This window comes from Pseudophryne corroboree, chromosome 8 (assembly GCF_028390025.1).
Source record: "Pseudophryne corroboree isolate aPseCor3 chromosome 8, aPseCor3.hap2, whole genome shotgun sequence".
NCBI classification, from domain to species: domain Eukaryota; kingdom Metazoa; phylum Chordata; class Amphibia; order Anura; family Myobatrachidae; genus Pseudophryne; species Pseudophryne corroboree.
This window is the reverse complement of record NC_086451.1, coordinates 256710239-256727927: the sequence shown is the minus strand read 5'-3', so window position 1 is coordinate 256727927 and position 17689 is coordinate 256710239.

Here is a 17689-nt window from a genome sequence, read left to right as displayed (position 1 = left end):
CGGGGCAACTGGTTCCACTATCCGTTCCCCGTCGACCATGGACCCACTTGTCGATGGATTTCATTACAGACTTACCCATGTGCAACAAGTTCAATACCATCTGGGTGGTAGTTGACCGGTTCACCAAGATGGCACACTTCATTCCTCTCACCGGTCTTCCGTCAGCTTCCAAGTTGGCTCAAGTATTCATACAAGAGATCTTCCGACTCCACGGTCTTCCTGAAGAAATTATCTCAGATCGAGGAGTTCAATTCACAGCCAAATTCTGGCGAAGTTTATGTCAAGTCCTCCAAGTCAAGCTAAAGTTTTCCACGGCTTACCATCCTCAGACCAATGGTCAAACCGAGAGGGTGAATCAGGACTTGGAGGCCTTCCTCCGCATCTATGTGTCCTCCTCTCAAGATGACTGGGTTCAATTACTTCCCTGGGCCGAGTTCTGTCATAACAACCAGTATCATTCTTCATCTGCTTCAACACCATTCTTCACTAACTTTGGATTCCACCCTAAAGTCCCTGAGTTCCAACCGCTTCCAGCAACTTCTGTTCCCGCAGTGGATATCACCTTGCATCAGTTTGCCAATATCTGGAAGAGCGTACGATCAGCTCTGCTCAAGGCATCGTTCAGGTACAAGAAGTTTGCGGATAAGAAGCGTCGAGCAGTTCCTGCTCTCAAGGTGGGTGATCGGGTATGGTTATCCACGAAGAATTTGAGGTTAAGAGTTCCCAGTATGAAGTTTGCACCTCGCTATATCGGTCCTTTCAAGATTGAACAAGTCATCAATCCTGTTGCTTACAGACTCCAGTTGCCTCCCTTCTTAAAAATACCCAGGACATTCCATGTTTCCCTGTTGAAACCGCTGATCTTGAATCGGTTTCATTCCTCACTTCCTCCAACTCCGAAAGTCCAAACTCAACGAGGCGTTGAGTATGAAGTGGCCAAGATCCTGGACTCACGTCACCGTTACGGTCAACTACAATATCTTATTGACTGGAAGGGTTATGGTCCTGAGGAACGTTCATGGACCAATGCTTCTGATGTCCATGCTCCTGCCTTGGTCCGGAGATTCCATTCCAAGTTTCCTCAAAAGCCAAAGAAGTGTCCTGGGGCCACTCCTAAAGGGGGGGGTGCTGTCACGATCCGGGTATCTGGACGCCATTTCTTACCCATCAGATGCCTCCTAAGGCTGGCTCAGCGCTCCAGGACCGGATCCCATCTGTTATCCTGATGTGTACATTCCTGTATCCTCTCCTGTCACTCTGGGACGCTGTCACAGTAAACGCCATATTACACCTGGCATGGCGTCTCCCGCGGCCTCCGCCGCCGTCCCTGAACTTCTGCATGCAGAGTGTCTGAGTGGCGATTACGTCAGCCGCGGCCTCCGCTGTGTCCGCGTGGTTGGATGTGCATCTGTCAGCCTGGCGCCTCCTGTCTCCGGTGGCCGGCGCCGCCATTACTGTTTTCATTACCACATGGATTACAAACCAAACTTCCCTCCAAGTGTCTGCATGGGCGCAGCCATCTTGGATTCTGTCAGCTGATCATTTCCACCAATCTGTTCTCAGTATTGATAATCTGCATAATTGCCTAGCCAATCCCTTCCTTGCTGCAGGTATAAATACACTGTGCCTGAGCAAGGAAGGCGTCAGTGCTTTGGTTGTCAAACCTAGTTCCTGTTTGTCTCTCTCCTGTGATTGTCTTCCAGGTTCCAGCTCCTGTCTCAAGACTTCCACCATAGAGACCCGCACCAGCATTCCACCTGCGGTGTAGCCTGACTCTCCAATCCATTGTGGATTCATCTGTTTCCAGCTACAACATTACCTGCTTCCAGCTCAGCTTCCAGCAGAGTACAGCTTCCCTTAAAGGGCCGGTGTCCTTTCTACACTTTACCACTCTCCACCGGTATTATTATTTCTCCGCTCTCAAGTTCTACATTTCAGTTCATATTTCATCGCTCCCAAGTTCATTTATTATTTAACTGGTTCCAGCCAGTATCCACTCCGTGCTAACAACAGTCTGGTTCCAGCCAGTATCCACAGCAGCTGTTTTATCTTCAGCAACCCAGCTTTTCCTGGAACACCAGCTGGCACAATCCTGGGTTATCTCCATTGCTACAGTCGGGCCTGGTAAGGACTTTCCATCTAGAAGATCATAAGAACTATCTCACACTACCAGTGCCCTGTGGCTCCTGCCATCCTGTAGTACCCAGGAACTGTATTTATTCTTTGCTGACTTTTACGTTTTCTTTTACTGCTGCTGTGTTGCGTAGTTGTCATAATAAACATCATTGACTTTTATCCAAGTTGTCGTGGTCACGCCTTCGGGCAGTTATTATTCATGTTACTTACATGTCCAGGGGTCTGATACAACCTCCCAGGTTCCGGTACATCTCAGCCCCTACAACTGAGGCTGCCTCCCGTCAGCTCAGGCCCTCAGTTGTGACACAAGGCTATTATCAATGTGCTTCAGTATAAGTACTGCAAGGTAAAAAAATTACACTACACATTGCTTGTCGTGTAACAAAATGTTTTATTTTTCAAACTGAAATTGCGTAGAAAAAATATGTGTTTTGTATTTCAAGACATAATTGTATATGCAGCCAACATGGCTATACTTTTTCAAATAGTATAAAGTTTTCATGATGCAGCACATCTGCATCATTACATTTATGACATAACAAAAATGCTATATATAGCAACAAATGTGGTGCATTTTGATACTTCACCATTGAGTGGCACCGCAGCCAGGGGCACAATGCACACATGCAACTTGGGGTAGGAAGATGGGTCCCCGGTTCCATCAACCTGCACCAAGTTGCATGTGTGCATTGTGCCCCTGGCTGCGGTGCCACTCAACACCATAGTATCAGAATGCACCACATCTGTTGCAATATATAGCAAGGTCAGCATTTTCATTTGAGAAACGTTAAAAAAATGCCATATATATATATAAAAATATAACTTTTTATAAATATGCAGCCAACATGGCTGAACTTTTTCAAACAGTATAAAGTTTTCATGATGAAGCACATGAAATTGCATAGAAAAAATATATGCTTTTTATTTCAAGACATAATTGTATATGTGGCCAACATGGCTAAACGTCAGCAAACAGTATAAAGTTTTCATGATGCAGCACATGTGCATAATTACATGTATGAAATGATTAAAAAAATGCATTTTGATACTACACCGTTGAGTGGCACCGCAGCCAGGGGCACAATGCACACATGCAACTTGGGGTAGGAAGATGGGTCCCCGGTTCCATCAACCTGCACCAAGTTGCATGTGTGCATTGTGCCCCTGGCTGCGGTGCCACTCAACGCCGTAGTATCAAAATGAACCACATCTCTTGCAATATATAAGTGCAGTATGATATAGAGTGTTTTTTGAGTGGCAGCGCTTTCAGGGGCACAATGTACACATGCAGGTAGGCCCGGCTTCAGGCTCCCCGGCACCATCAACCGGACCCAAGCTGCATGTGTGCATTGTCAACCTGAAAGCGGCGCCACTAAAACGCAGTATATCATAATGCACCAGATCTATCATAGTATATACCAGGGCAGCAGGAATGTTATATATACCAACAGATGTGGTGCATTCTGATACTGCAGTGTTGAGTGGCACCGCAGCCAGGGGCACAATGCACACATGCAGCTAGAGGCAGGAAGATGGGTCCCCGGTACCATCAACCTGTCCCTAGCAGCATGTGTGCATTGTCCGCCTGAAAGCATTGACACTCACCGTAGTATCAGACTGCACCACATCTGTTGGTATGTATAACAAGGGCACCAGTAATTGAGAATCACCCTACATTTGAAAGAGACTTGTCTCCTCCTCCCCCCTGTGACATCAAGAAGGTCAAAATTGCGGAGGAGACGGTGAATGTGTGGCTGCCTTGGGAAGGGTAGCTGGTTTGAGGAGGAGATTGGAAAGTGGGGGAAGGGTGGGTGGATGGGGGTGGGGGTTGACGAAAACGGGGAGGGTGGCTGGTTTGATGAGGATGGAAAGTGGAAGAAGGGTAGTTGGATGGGGCCTGCGGTTGCGGATAACTGGTATGGTAGCTGGGATGCGGAGTAGTAGATGTAGGGTAGGTGGGTGGTGGTGAACTAAAGGTCAATGGGAGATGAGGAGCAGGTGCTAGAGGCTCTGGCCCATGAACGTTCCACTCTGGTGTCAGTTGTCCTGAGAGTGTTTGGTACAAAACCTGTGACACCAGGCGCTGGCACTCTACTTGCTGCTGTGCAGAAACCTTCCGCATAGTTTTGCTCACATATGATGCAAAGTCATCAAACTCATGCGGTTTCCGGAGCAGCTGTGAACGGGCCTCCAATAGTAGAGGGTCTTCTACAAAATTTGTTTTCCGTGGCTTCCTCCTGGCAGCATGTCGCTGTGAAGAGGTTGGTTTGTTCCTCTGGTGAGGTGTTGATGAGGGCAGGGGTACGGCTGAGGTCTTCTTCAGGTGTCTGTAGGGTAAAGAGAAACATATTTAGTGGATAGTCAAACTTTTTTTTCTTTTATAGTTCCCTGCAAGCGTGGCAGAATGGCAACCTATTGCAGAGGACTTTGACAGGCGCTGGAATTACGCAAACTGTGGTGGTGCAATAGACTGGAAACATGTGTGCATCCCCAAACCCTCCAACAGCGGGTTGGACTACTTCAATTATAAAGGCTACTTTAGCATTGTTCTCATGGCGGTGGTCAATGCAAACTATGAGTTTATCTTCCTGGATGTTGGGAAAAATGGTCATTGCTCGGATGGTGGATCATTGAAAAATACGCGCTTCTATGATAGGCTCACCACCAACTCCATTCATCTGCCGCCTGTGGAGCAAACAAAGAATGGCCTGGGATTTGTGTTCATGGCAGATGAGGCCTTTGCACTGCATGAACACATAATAAAGCCCTACCCGCAAAGAGTCCTGAACCACGATAGGCGCATTTTTAACTACCGCCTTTCTAGAGCGAGCCCGCAGGATTGTTGAGAATGCATTTGGCATTCTCAGCAACCGGTTCAGGATCTTCCACAAACCCATTAACATGAGGCTGGACAAAATTGACTATGTAGTAACAGCATGTTGTATACTACAAAACATGCTCCGTCGCAAGGCCACAAGGCAAATGCCTTTGCTGCCAGCAGGTCGGGAAGATCCCAACCAGCCAGTGGTGACAGCGCCGATTTCCTCGGTGGGACCCCCTGCAGCAACTATACGCGGCACTGCAAGGGCAAAAGAGGTCAAGGAAAAATATAATGCCTTCTTCAATGGGGAAGGAGCTGTGGCATGGCAGTAGGAATGTATTATGTAAACATTTTTTAAAAGCAACTTACCCCTTCGGCCTCCTCTATGTCCAGACTTCCCTCCTCGTACTCTGCCATCACCACTAGGGACTCCGTAGCTGACCTTTTCTCCAGGGGGAAGTTGAGATCTTTGTAGTACCACAGCTGCGGCACATACACCTTGTCTGCACTAGCCCCTGACCTCTTGGATTCCTCCACCTTGCGGTTCTCTTTGACAAAGACTGTCCGTAGATTGGTGATTCTCTTCCGGACCCAGGCCACCGAGGCAGCAGAGTAGGTGGGCTTGGAGTACTCCACCATGCGGGTATAAGCAGCCTCCGTCTTCTGCATGTTGCTGTATTCTGGTGAGGACGTCAGCCACAGACACTCCTCCTCATTGTACAGGCTGATGAAGCCGGAAAGAAAATCGTGGTTCTTATAGGACATCTGCAGAATGCAAAAAAAGGAAAATTAATAAACATGAAAAAAGTTCCATTATTCTGGTTAAATAAGGTTTGTTTTCTAGTTACTGCTGTGAGTTATCTGAAATATGTAGTGAGAATACATTGGTGTGCAGGGTGCAGCAGCATAATGGTGGGATATGGGTTGCAGTGGCACAGTATAATGGCGTTTAGGGTGCGGCTGCCTGGGGCTTGCAGTGGTGCAGCATTTTGAGCAGGGGCCCAGTATAATGGTGGGTGCAGCAGCATAATGGTGGGCAGTGGTGGTAAAACAACATAATAGTCATTGGTGGCCAGTGGCATGGTATAATGGCGTTTAGGGCGCAGCTGCCTGGGGCTTGCATTGGTGCAGCATTTTGGGCATGGGGCCAGTACAATGGTGGGTGCACCAGCATAATGGTGGGTAGTGGTGGTAAAAAAGAATAATAGCCATTGGTGGCCAGTGGCACAGTATAATGGCGTTTAGGGCGCGACCGCATGGGGCTTGCAGTGGCGCAGCATTTTGGGCAGTGGGCCTGTATAATCATGGGTAGAGCAGATTAAACGGTGGGCAGTGTTGGTAAAAAAAGAATAATAGTCATTAGTGGCCAGTGGCGCAGTATAATGGCGTTTAGGGTGTGGCCGCATGGGGCTTGCAGTGGCGCAGCATTTTGGGCATGGGGCCTGTATAATCGTGGGTAGAGCAGCACTAACGGTGGGCAGTGTTGGTAAAAAAGAATAGTCATTGGTGGCCAGTGGTATAGCCTGCCTACCTTGTGCGGTGTGTTTGGTAGAGATGAGCGGGTTCGGTTTCTTTGAATCCGAACCCGCACGAACTTCACTTTTTTTTCCACGGGTCCGAGCGACTCGGATCTTCCCGCCTTGCTCGGTTAACCCGAGCGCGCCCGAACGTCATCATGACGCTGTCGGATTCTCGCGAGGCTCGGATTCTATCGCGAGACTCGGATTCTATATAAGGAGCCGCGCGTCGCCGCCATTTTCACTCGTGCATTGAGATTGATAGGGAGAGGACGTGTCTGGCGTCCTCTCCATTAGAATAGAGATAGATAGATTAGATAGAGAGAGATTGTGCAGAGTCGCAGACAGAGTTAGTTTACCACAGTCAGTGACCAGTGCAGTTGCTAGTTAACTTTTATTTAATATAATATATCCGTTCACTTCTCTCTGCTATATCCGTTCTCTGCCTGAAAAAAAAAACGATACACAGCACAGTCAGTCACACAGTGTGACTCAGTCTGTGTGCACTCAGCTCAGCCCAGTGTGCTGCACAGTCATCAATGTATAAATTAAAAGCTTATAATTAATTGTGGGGGAGACTGGGGAGCACTGCAGGTTGTTAGCAGGAGCCAGGAGTACAATTATATTAATTAACAGTGCACACTTTTGCTGCAGGAGTGGTGACCAGTGCCTGACCACCAGTATAGTATTGTTGTATACTACTAATATCTCTTTAAATATCAACCAGTCTATATTAGCAGCAGACACAGTACAGTGCGGTAGTTCACGGCTGTGGCTACCTCTGTGTCGGCACACGGCAGGCAGTCCGTCCGACCAGAATTGTATTATTTATTATTATATACCTACCACCTAACCGTGGTTTTTTTTTCATTCTTTATACCGTCATAGTGTCATCCTAATTGTTACGAGTATACTACTATCTCTTTATCAACCAGTGTACAGTGCGGTAGTTCACGGCTGTGGCTACCTCTGTGTCGGCACACGGCAGGCAGTCCGTCCGACCAGAATTGTATTATTTATTATTATATACCTACCACCTAACCGTGGTTTTTTTTTCATTCTTTATACCGTCATAGTGTCATCCTAATTGTTACGAGTATACTACTATCTCTTTATCAACCAGTGTACAGTGCGGTAGTTCACGGCTGTGGCTACCTCTGTGTCGGCACACGGCAGGCAGTCCGTCCGACCAGAATTGTATTATTTATTATTATATACCTACCACCTAACCGTGGTTTTTTTTTCATTCTTTATACCGTCATAGTGTCATCCTAATTGTTACGAGTATACTACTATCTCTTTATCAACCAGTGTACAGTGCGGTAGTTCACGGCTGTGGCTACCTCTGTGTCGGCACACGGCAGGCAGTTCGTCCGACCAGAATTGTATTATTTATTATTATATACCTACCACCTAACCGTGGTTTTTTTTTCATTCTTTATACCGTCATAGTGTCATCCTAATTGTTACGAGTATACTACTATCTCTTTATCAACCAGTGTACAGTGCGGTAGTTCACGGCTGTGGCTACCTCTGTGTCGGCACACGGCAGGCAGTCCGTCCGACCAGAATTGTATTATTTATTATTATATACCTACCACCTAACCGTGGTTTTTTTTTCATTCTTTATACCGTCATAGTGTCATCCTAATTGTTACGAGTATACTACTATCTCTTTATCAACCAGTGTACAGTGCGGTAGTTCACGGCTGTGGCTACCTCTGTGTCGGCACACGGCAGGCAGTCCGTCCGACCAGAATTGTATTATTTATTATTATATACCTACCACCTAACCGTGGTTTTTTTTTCATTCTTTATACCGTCATAGTGTCATCCTAATTGTTACGAGTATACTACTATCTCTTTATCAACCAGTGTACAGTGCGGTAGTTCACGGCTGTGGCTACCTCTGTGTCGGCACACGGCAGGCAGTCCGTCCGACCAGAATTGTATTATTTATTATTATATACCTACCACCTAACCGTGGTTTTTTTTTCATTCTTTATACCGTCATAGTGTCATCCTAATTGTTACGAGTATACTACTATCTCTTTATCAACCAGTGTACAGTGCGGTAGTTCACGGCTGTGGCTACCTCTGTGTCGGCAGTCGGCAGGCAGTCCGTCCATCCATAATTGTATTATTATTATAATATATACCACCTAACCGTGGTTTTTTTTTCATTCTTTATACCGTCATAGTGTCATACTAGTTGTTACGAGTATACTACTATCTCTTTATCAACCAGTGTACAGTGCGGTAGTTCACGGCTGTGGCTACCTCTGTGTCGGCAGTCGGCAGGCAGTCCGTCCATCCATAATTGTATTATTATTATAATATATACCACCTAACTGTGGTTTTTTTTGCATTCTTTATACCGTCGTCATAGTGTCATACTAGTTGTTACGAGTATACTACTATCTCTTTATCAACCAGTGTACAGTGCGGTAGTTCACGGCTGTGGCTACCTCTGTGTCGGCAGTCGGCAGGCAGTCCGTCCATCCATAATTGTATTATTATTATAATATATACCACCTAACCGTGGTTTTTTTTTCATTCTTTATACCGTCGTCATAGTGTCATACTAGTTGTTACGAGTATACTACTATCTCTTTATCAACCAGTGTACAGTGCGGTAGTTCACGGCTGTGGCTACCTCTGTGTCGGCAGTCGGCAGGCAGTCCGTCCATCCATAATTGTATTATTATTATAATATATACCACCTAACCGTGGTTTTTTTATACCACCTAACCGTGGCAGTCCGTCCATAATTGTATACTAGTATCCAATCCATCCATCTCCATTGTTTACCTGAGGTGCCTTTTAGTTCTGCCTATAAAATATGGAGAACAAAAAAGTTGAGGTTCCAAAATTAGGGAAAGATCAAGATCCACTTCCACCTCGTGCTGAAGCTGCTGCCACTAGTCATGGCCGAGACGATGAAATGCCAGCAACGTCGTCTGCCAAGGCCGATGCCCAATGTCATAGTACAGAGCATGTCAAATCCAAAACACCAAATATCAGAAAAAAAAGGACTCCAAAACCTAAAATAAAATTGTCGGAGGAGAAGCGTAAACTTGCCAATATGCCATTTACCACACGGAGTGGCAAGGAACGGCTGAGGCCCTGGCCTATGTTCATGGCTAGTGGTTCAGCTTCACATGAGGATGGAAGCACTCAGCCTCTCGCTAGAAAACTGAAAAGACTCAAGCTGGCAAAAGCACCGCAAAGAACTGTGCGTTCTTTGAAATCCCAAATCCACAAGGAGAGTCCAATTGTGTCGTTTGCGATGCCTGACCTTCCCAACACTGGACGTGAAGAGCATGCGCCTTCCACTATTTGCATGCCCCCTGCAAGTGCTGGAAGGAGCACCCGCAGTCCAGTTCCTGATAGTCAGATTGAAGATGTCAGTGTTGAAGTACACCAGGATGAGGAGGATATGGGTGTTGCTGGCGCTGGGGAGGAAATTGACCAGGAGGATTCTGATGGTGAGGTGGTTTGTTTAAGTCAGGCACCCGGGGAGACACCTGTTGTCCGTGGGAGGAATATGGCCGTTGACATGCCAGGTGAAAATACCAAAAAAATCAGCTCTTCGGTGTGGAGGTATTTCACCAGAAATGTGGACAACAGGTGTCAAGCCGTGTGTTCCCTTTGTCAAGCTGTAATAAGTAGGGGTAAGGACGTTAACCACCTCGGAACATCCTCCCTTATACGTCACCTGCAGCGCATTCATAATAAGTCAGTGACAAGTTCAAAAACTTTGGGTGACAGCGGAAGCAGTCCACTGACCAGTAAATCCCTTCCTCTTGTAACCAAGCTCACGCAAACCACCCCACCAACTCCCTCAGTGTCAATTTCCTCCTTCCCCAGGAATGCCAATAGTCCTGCAGGCCATGTCACTGGCAAGTCTGACGAGTCCTTTCCTGCCTGGGATTCCTCCGATGCATCCTTGCGTGTAACGCCTACTGCTGCTGGCGCTGCTGTTGTTGCCGCTGGGAGTCGATGGTCATCCCAGAGGGGAAGTCGTAAGCCCACTTGTACTACTTCCAGTAAGCAATTGACTGTTCAACAGTCCTTTGCGAGGAAGATGAAATATCACAGCAGTCATCCTACTGCAAAGCGGATAACTGAGTCCTTGACAACTATGTTGGTGTTAGACGTGCGTCCGGTATCCGCCGTTAGTTCACAGGGAACTAGACAATTTATTGAGGCAGTGTGCCCCCGTTACCAAATACCATCTAGGTTCCACTTCTCTAGGCAGGCGATACCGAGAATGTACACGGACGTCAGAAAAAGACTCACCAGTGTCCTAAAAAATGCAGTTGTACCCAATGTCCACTTAACCACGGACATGTGGACAAGTGGAGCAGGGCAGGGTCAGGACTATATGACTGTGACAGCCCACTGGGTAGATGTATGGACTCCCGCCGCAAGAACAGCAGCGGCGGCACCAGTAGCAGCATCTCGCAAACGCCAACTCTTTCCTAGGCAGGCTACGCTTTGTATCACCGCTTTCCAGAATACGCACACAGCTGAAAACCTCTTACGGCAACTGAGGAAGATCATCGCGGAATGGCTTACCCCAATTGGACTCTCCTGTGGATTTGTGGCATCGGACAACGCCAGCAATATTGTGTGTGCATTAAATATGGGCAAATTCCAGCACGTCCCATGTTTTGCACATACCTTGAATTTGGTGGTGCAGAATTTTTTAAAAAACGACAGGGGCGTGCAAGAGATGCTGTCGGTGGCCAGAAAAATTGCGGGACACTTTCGGCGTACAGGCACCACGTACAGAAGACTGGAGCACCACCAAAAACTACTGAACCTGCCCTGCCATCATCTGAAGCAAGAAGTGGTAACGAGGTGGAATTCAACCCTCTATATGCTTCAGAGGTTGGAGGAGCAGCAAAAGGCCATTCAAGCCTATACAATTGAGCACGATATAGGAGATGGAATGCACCTGTCTCAAGTGCAGTGGAGAATGATTTCAACGTTGTGCAAGGTTCTGATGCCCTTTGAACTTGCCACACGTGAAGTCAGTTCAGACACTGCCAGCCTGAGTCAGGTCATTCCCCTCATCAGGCTTTTGCAGAAGAAGCTGGAGGCATTGAAGAAGGAGCTAACACGGAGCGATTCCGCTAGGCATGTGGGACTTGTGGATGCAGCCCTTAATTCGCTTAACAAGGATTCACGGGTGGTCAATCTGTTGAAATCAGAGCACTACATTTTGGCCACCGTGCTCGATCCTAGATTTAAAGCCTACCTTGGATCTCTCTTTCCGGCAGACACAGGTCTGCTGGGGTTGAAAGACCTGCTGGTGACAAAATTGTCAAGTCAAGCGGAACGCGACCTGTCAACATCTCCTCCTTCACATTCTCCCGCAACTGGGGGTGCGAGGAAAAGGCTCAGAATTCCGAGCCCACCCGCTGGCGGTGATGCAGGGCAGTCTGGAGCGACTGCTGATGCTGACATCTGGTCCGGACTGAAGGACCTGACAACGATTACGGACATGTCGTCTACTGTCACTGCATATGATTCTCTCAACATTGATAGAATGGTGGAGGATTATATGAGTGACCGCATCCAAGTAGGCACGTCACACAGTCCGTACTTATACTGGCAGGAAAAAGAGGCAATTTGGAGGCCCTTGCACAAACTGGCTTTATTCTACCTAAGTTGCCCTCCCACAAGTGTGTACTCCGAAAGAGTGTTTAGTGCCGCCGCTCACCTTGTCAGCAATCGGCGTACGAGGTTACATCCAGAAAATGTGGAGAAGATGATGTTCATTAAAATGAATTATAATCAATTCCTCCGCGGAGACATTGACCAGCAGCAATTGCCTCCACAAAGTACACAGGGAGCTGAGATGGTGGATTCCAGTGGGGACGAATTGATAATCTGTGAGGAGGGGGATGTACACGGTGATATATCGGAGGGTGAAGATGAGGTGGACATCTTGCCTCTGTAGAGCCAGTTTGTGCAAGGAGAGATTAATTGCTTCTTTTTTGGGGGGGGTCCAAACCAACCCGTCATATCAGTCACAGTCGTGTGGCAGACCCTGTCACTGAAATGATGGGTTGGTTAAAGTGTGCATGTCCTGTTTTGTTTATACAACATAAGGGTGGGTGGGAGGGCCCAAGGATAATTCCATCTTGCACCTCTTTTTTCTTTTCTTTTTCTTTGCATCATGTGCTGATTGGGGAGGGTTTTTTGGAAGGGACATCCTGCGTGACACTGCAGTGCCACTCCTAGATGGGCCCGGTGTTTGTGTCGGCCACTAGGGTCGCTTATCTTACTCACACAGCGACCTCGGTGCAAATTTTAGGACTAAAAATAATATTGTGAGGTGTGATGTGTTCAGAATAGGCTGAAAATGAGTGTAAATTATGTTTTTTGAGGTTAATAATACTTTGGGATCAAAATTACCCCCAAATTCTATGATTTAAGCTGTTTTTTAGGGTTTTTTGAAAAAAACACCCGAATCCAAAACACACCCGAATCCGACAAAAATAATTTGGTGAGGTTTTGCCAAAACGCGTTCGAACCCAAAACACGGCCGCGGAACCGAACCCAAAACCAAAACACAAAACCCGAAAAATTTCAGGCGCTCATCTCTAGTGTTTGGGAGCTCAGCAGCGTGCTTGCAGCCTCCTCTCCAGTCATAAGAGTGTCCAGAAAGTTGGCTCCTTTCTTCACATATTGCACATCGCGGTGTGATGAATCAAAATTAGTAAAAAACAGCATGCAATCACGCCGCGATTCGATAAAAATTAAGTGCAGCACATACTATCTTGAGACGCGAGATTCGACCGGCGTGCCCGCGCCTCACGTCGAAAGGTACCTAAAATGTGCATACAATCCTCCGATTTCTCTCACAGATCCAGTCGAAATCGAAGGTTAGTACCGATTATCTCACAAGTGTATGGGCACCATAAGAGGTGCAAGTGCATTTTAATAAAAGTTAACAGCAAATATTTTTGGGAAAATTTTTAACTTTTAAGGCAAATAACTTCAAAACCATTGAACATATTAGCCTAAGATTTGAGGGTTTTCTTTACACTCATGGCAGAATTTATATTACCAAATTTCATTACAATCTGAAACGGTCAGTCTGAAACTTGTGTTGATTTGGTGTGGTATAACCCTAGTGCAGCTTATACACATAGTGCCCACAGTAGTGCCCCTTATACACATCTCTTCCTCTGTCCCTCCAGCAGCTCCATGCCATGTATCCCTCTAGCAGCTTCCCCACCTTTTTTGTCCCTCCAGCCCCCTCTCATCTAGTCTTCAAGATGCACAAAGCCTGCTTGTTTGCATGGCTCTTCTTCACTTCAGCAGCGGCGACAGCATGACCACATATGTCGTGTCAGAAAAGGAAGCCACTGGGACCTCAAAAGGGGATGAATGCTGTTCAACAGACACAGCGTGTGTGAATACCAGGAGGAGTGGGCTGTAGATGGAGGAAGACCATGGAGCCACCAGGAGCTGAGGAAGGGGGAGGTGGTTGCAGCTCATCAGTAACACTAGTGCCGCCTGCATCAGCGATAGACGTAGGTGATGAGGTGGGCTTTTCTGTTGGAATTACTGTGCAGCACAATAGAGGAGGTCAAACTAGTTCCCCATACCATTACAGGTGGTGGAACTAAGTTCCACCTCGTCTCCCCCCACTTTAACCCCTGGGTTTTACATGTTAATATTTGAAGGAACTGTCCCAATCAAGGTTTTCCATGCTAATGCTCAGGACCATACTGGTTCAGTGCATGTACAGTCTTTGTGCAGAAGTGCAGATTTTGTGCAGTGAGACACAGGTTCTATCCTTTTCATGTACAGTAATATGTGTAGATCTGAAGCTGCCAGCGCCTGAGACTTGAACCATAGATTTAGGCCTATGTACACACTACAATCAGCTTCCATGACATTTTCTTGAGCCTTGTTTCAGTGAACCAGCATTCTGAATCCTGTACTTTTCTGTGTATTGACATTAAGCTTTTGTGGAGCATTCTCTATCTCCAGACTAGAGATGAGCAGGTTCGGTTTGTCAAGATCTGAACCCCCCCGAACTTCACGTGTTTAACACGGGTCCGAGGCAGCCTCAGATCTTCCTGCCTTGCTCGGTTAACCCGAACGAGGCCAAACGTCATCATCCCGCTGTCGGATTCTCGCAAGATTCGGATTCCATATAAAGAGCTGCGCGTCGCCACCATTTTCACTCGTGCATTGGAGATTGAGTGGAGAGGACGTGGCTACGTTCTCTGCATGAAAAGCTCAATATCTGTGCTCAGTGTGCTGCAAATGTCTGTGCTCAGTGTGCTGCATTGTGGTGACCACCAGTATATTATAGTAGTGCAGTACAGTAGGCCATTGCTGTATATTGCAGCTCCGTGTCAGACTCAGTTCTAGACAGTATCCTGATCAGTGCTCAATATCTGCTGCATTGTTGTGTGACCAGTATATACTATATAGTAGTAAAGTGCAGAATTTTGGTTACCACCAGTATATAGTAGTACAGTACAGTAGGCCATTGCTGTATTTTGCAGCTCTGTGTCACTTCAAGTATCCATATCTGTGCTGCATTGTTGTGAGCAGTATATAGTAGTACAGTGCAGGATTTTGGTGACCACCAGTATATAGTAGTACAGTACAGTAGGCCATTGCTGTATCTTGCAGCTCCGTGTCACTTCAAGTATCCATATCTGTGCTGCATTGTTGTGAGCAGTATATAGTAGTACAGTGCAGTATTTTGGTGACCATCAGTATATATAGTAGTACAGTACAGTAGGCCATTGCTGTATCTTGCAGCTCCATGTCACTTCAAGTATCCATATCTGTGCTGCATTGTTGTAAGCAGTAGATAGTAGTACAGTGCAGGATTTTGGTGACCACCAGTATAAATAGTAGTACAGTACTGTAGGCCATTGCTGTATCTTGCAGCTCTGTGTCACTTCAAGTATCCATAGCTGTGCTGCATTGTTGTGAGCAGTATATAGTAGTACAGTGCAGCATTTTGGTGACCACCAGTATATATAGTAGTATAGTACAGTAGGCCATTGCTGTATCTTGCAGCTCCATGTCACTTCAAGTATCCATATCTGTGCTGCATTGTTGTGAGCAGTATATAGTAGTACAGTGCAGGATTTTGGTGACCACCAGTATATATAGTAGTACAGTACAGTAGGCCATTGCTGTATCTTGCAGCTCCGTGACACTTCAAGTATCCATATCTGTGCTGCATTGTTGTGAGCAGTATATAGTAGTACAGTGCAGCATTTTGGTGACCACCAGTATATATAGTAGTACAGTACAGTAGGCCATTGCTGTATCTTGCAGCGCTGTGTCTCTTCTAGTATCCATATCTGTGCTGCATTGTTGTGAGCAGTATATAGTAGTACAGTGCAGCATTTTGGTGACCAACAGTATATATAGTAGTACAGTACAGTAGACCATTGCTGTATCTTGCAGCTCCGTGTCACTTCAAGTATCCATATCTGTGCTGCATTGTTGTGAGCAGTATATAGTAGTATAGTGCAGCATTTTGGTGACCAACAGTATATATAGTAGTACAGTACAGTAGGCCATTGCTGTATCTTGCAGCTCCGTGTCACTTCAAGTATCCATATCTGTGCTGCATTGTTGTGAGCAGTATACAGTAGTACAGTGCAGCATTTTGGTGACCACCAGTATATATAGTAGTACAGTACAGTAGGCCATTGCTGTATCTTGCAGCTCCGTGTCACTTCTAGTATCCTGAACAGTGCTCAGTATCACTGGTCAGTGTCATGTCAGAACAAAATGTTTTGGAGGTTTTGGAGGTGTCTTCCTCAGAGGAGTCTGTACCAGGTACTCAGGATTGCCTTGAGTGGTTTCATCCCATTAGGATGGAGACAGAATGGGTGGATAGCCTAGGAAATAAGATTCCACAGAGTTCATTAGGGCATACTCTATTAAGTTGCTGGAAAAAAGCTACGAAGAATGCTCTAGATATGGATCAGTCCATTTCATCTAGGACCCCCTCAGCTCCTGATACACAGGTCTTGCAGGCCAACGCGGACATTGATGCCGACACAGGGATCGACACAGAAGTTAGAGGGGTGCACTATGATAGATTGGAATATAAAATTCAGCAATTTATCAATGCCATTAGGGATGTGTTAGAAATACCTATACAAATAGAGGAAAATTCTTGTATGCTAACTGTAAAATCATTAGTGACATTCCCGGTTTCGAAAGAGTTGAATACCCTATTTGAAAGATCCTGGTTAAACCCAGAAGAGGTTTTTCACATCCCCAATAAAGTACTTAAGACATATCCCTTTCCTGAGGAGGATAGAAGGAGATGGGAGATTCCTCCCATAATGGACATTTCGGTGTCCAGGCCATCAGTTGTAATTACATTACCTGTACCAGGCTCGGCCTCGTTAAAGGAGCCGACTGACCGCAAGATAGAGACAACTCTAAAATCCATTTACATGGCTACTGGAGCCGCCCTTAGGCCCACTATTGCATGCACTTAGGTAGCTAGGGCTATGTTAAAATGGTCAGACAATTTAATAGAAGACCTTGATACAATCCATAGGGACTATGTTGTCTTGATTCTAGGTCACATAAAGGATTCGGCTAAATTCATGGTGAAAGCCATAATGGACATTGGGCTGATGAATTCTAGAGCATCCTCCATGGCAGTAGCGGCTCGCAGAGGTCTCTGGATCTGCCAATGGAACGCAGACACCGAATCCAAGAGGTACCTCCCCTTCGCAGGTGAGATACCGCTTGGGGACACTCTGAATACAAATTCTTCCGCAGCACCACCTGTGAGAAGACGTAACTCTGCTTCTCTGTTGCAGTCCCCTTGGGCTGCCAGATCGAGAGAATTCGGGAGGGCCTACTTCTGCACGAGGCTAGGCCATAGAAAGAGCAGAAAGTCTGCACCCTCTACAGGTGCACGGGTTCAGAGGTTGGAATCTACTCCCTTAGCATCCTCAGCGTGATGCGGAATGACTCCCATGTAGGGGTCCACTGGGGGGGGAATCTCATCTACATCACTACAGGGGAGCCTTAGTGATTATAATTATATCCTGGGTAATAAAAATTACTACCCAGGGTTACAAACTGGATTCAGGAGTTTCCACCTGCCTGTTTGTTTAATCAGCCCTGCCAATTGTTAGGACAGTGGGTTTGTCCCTGTCATATAAAAAAAAGTTTTTTTTAAAGTGCA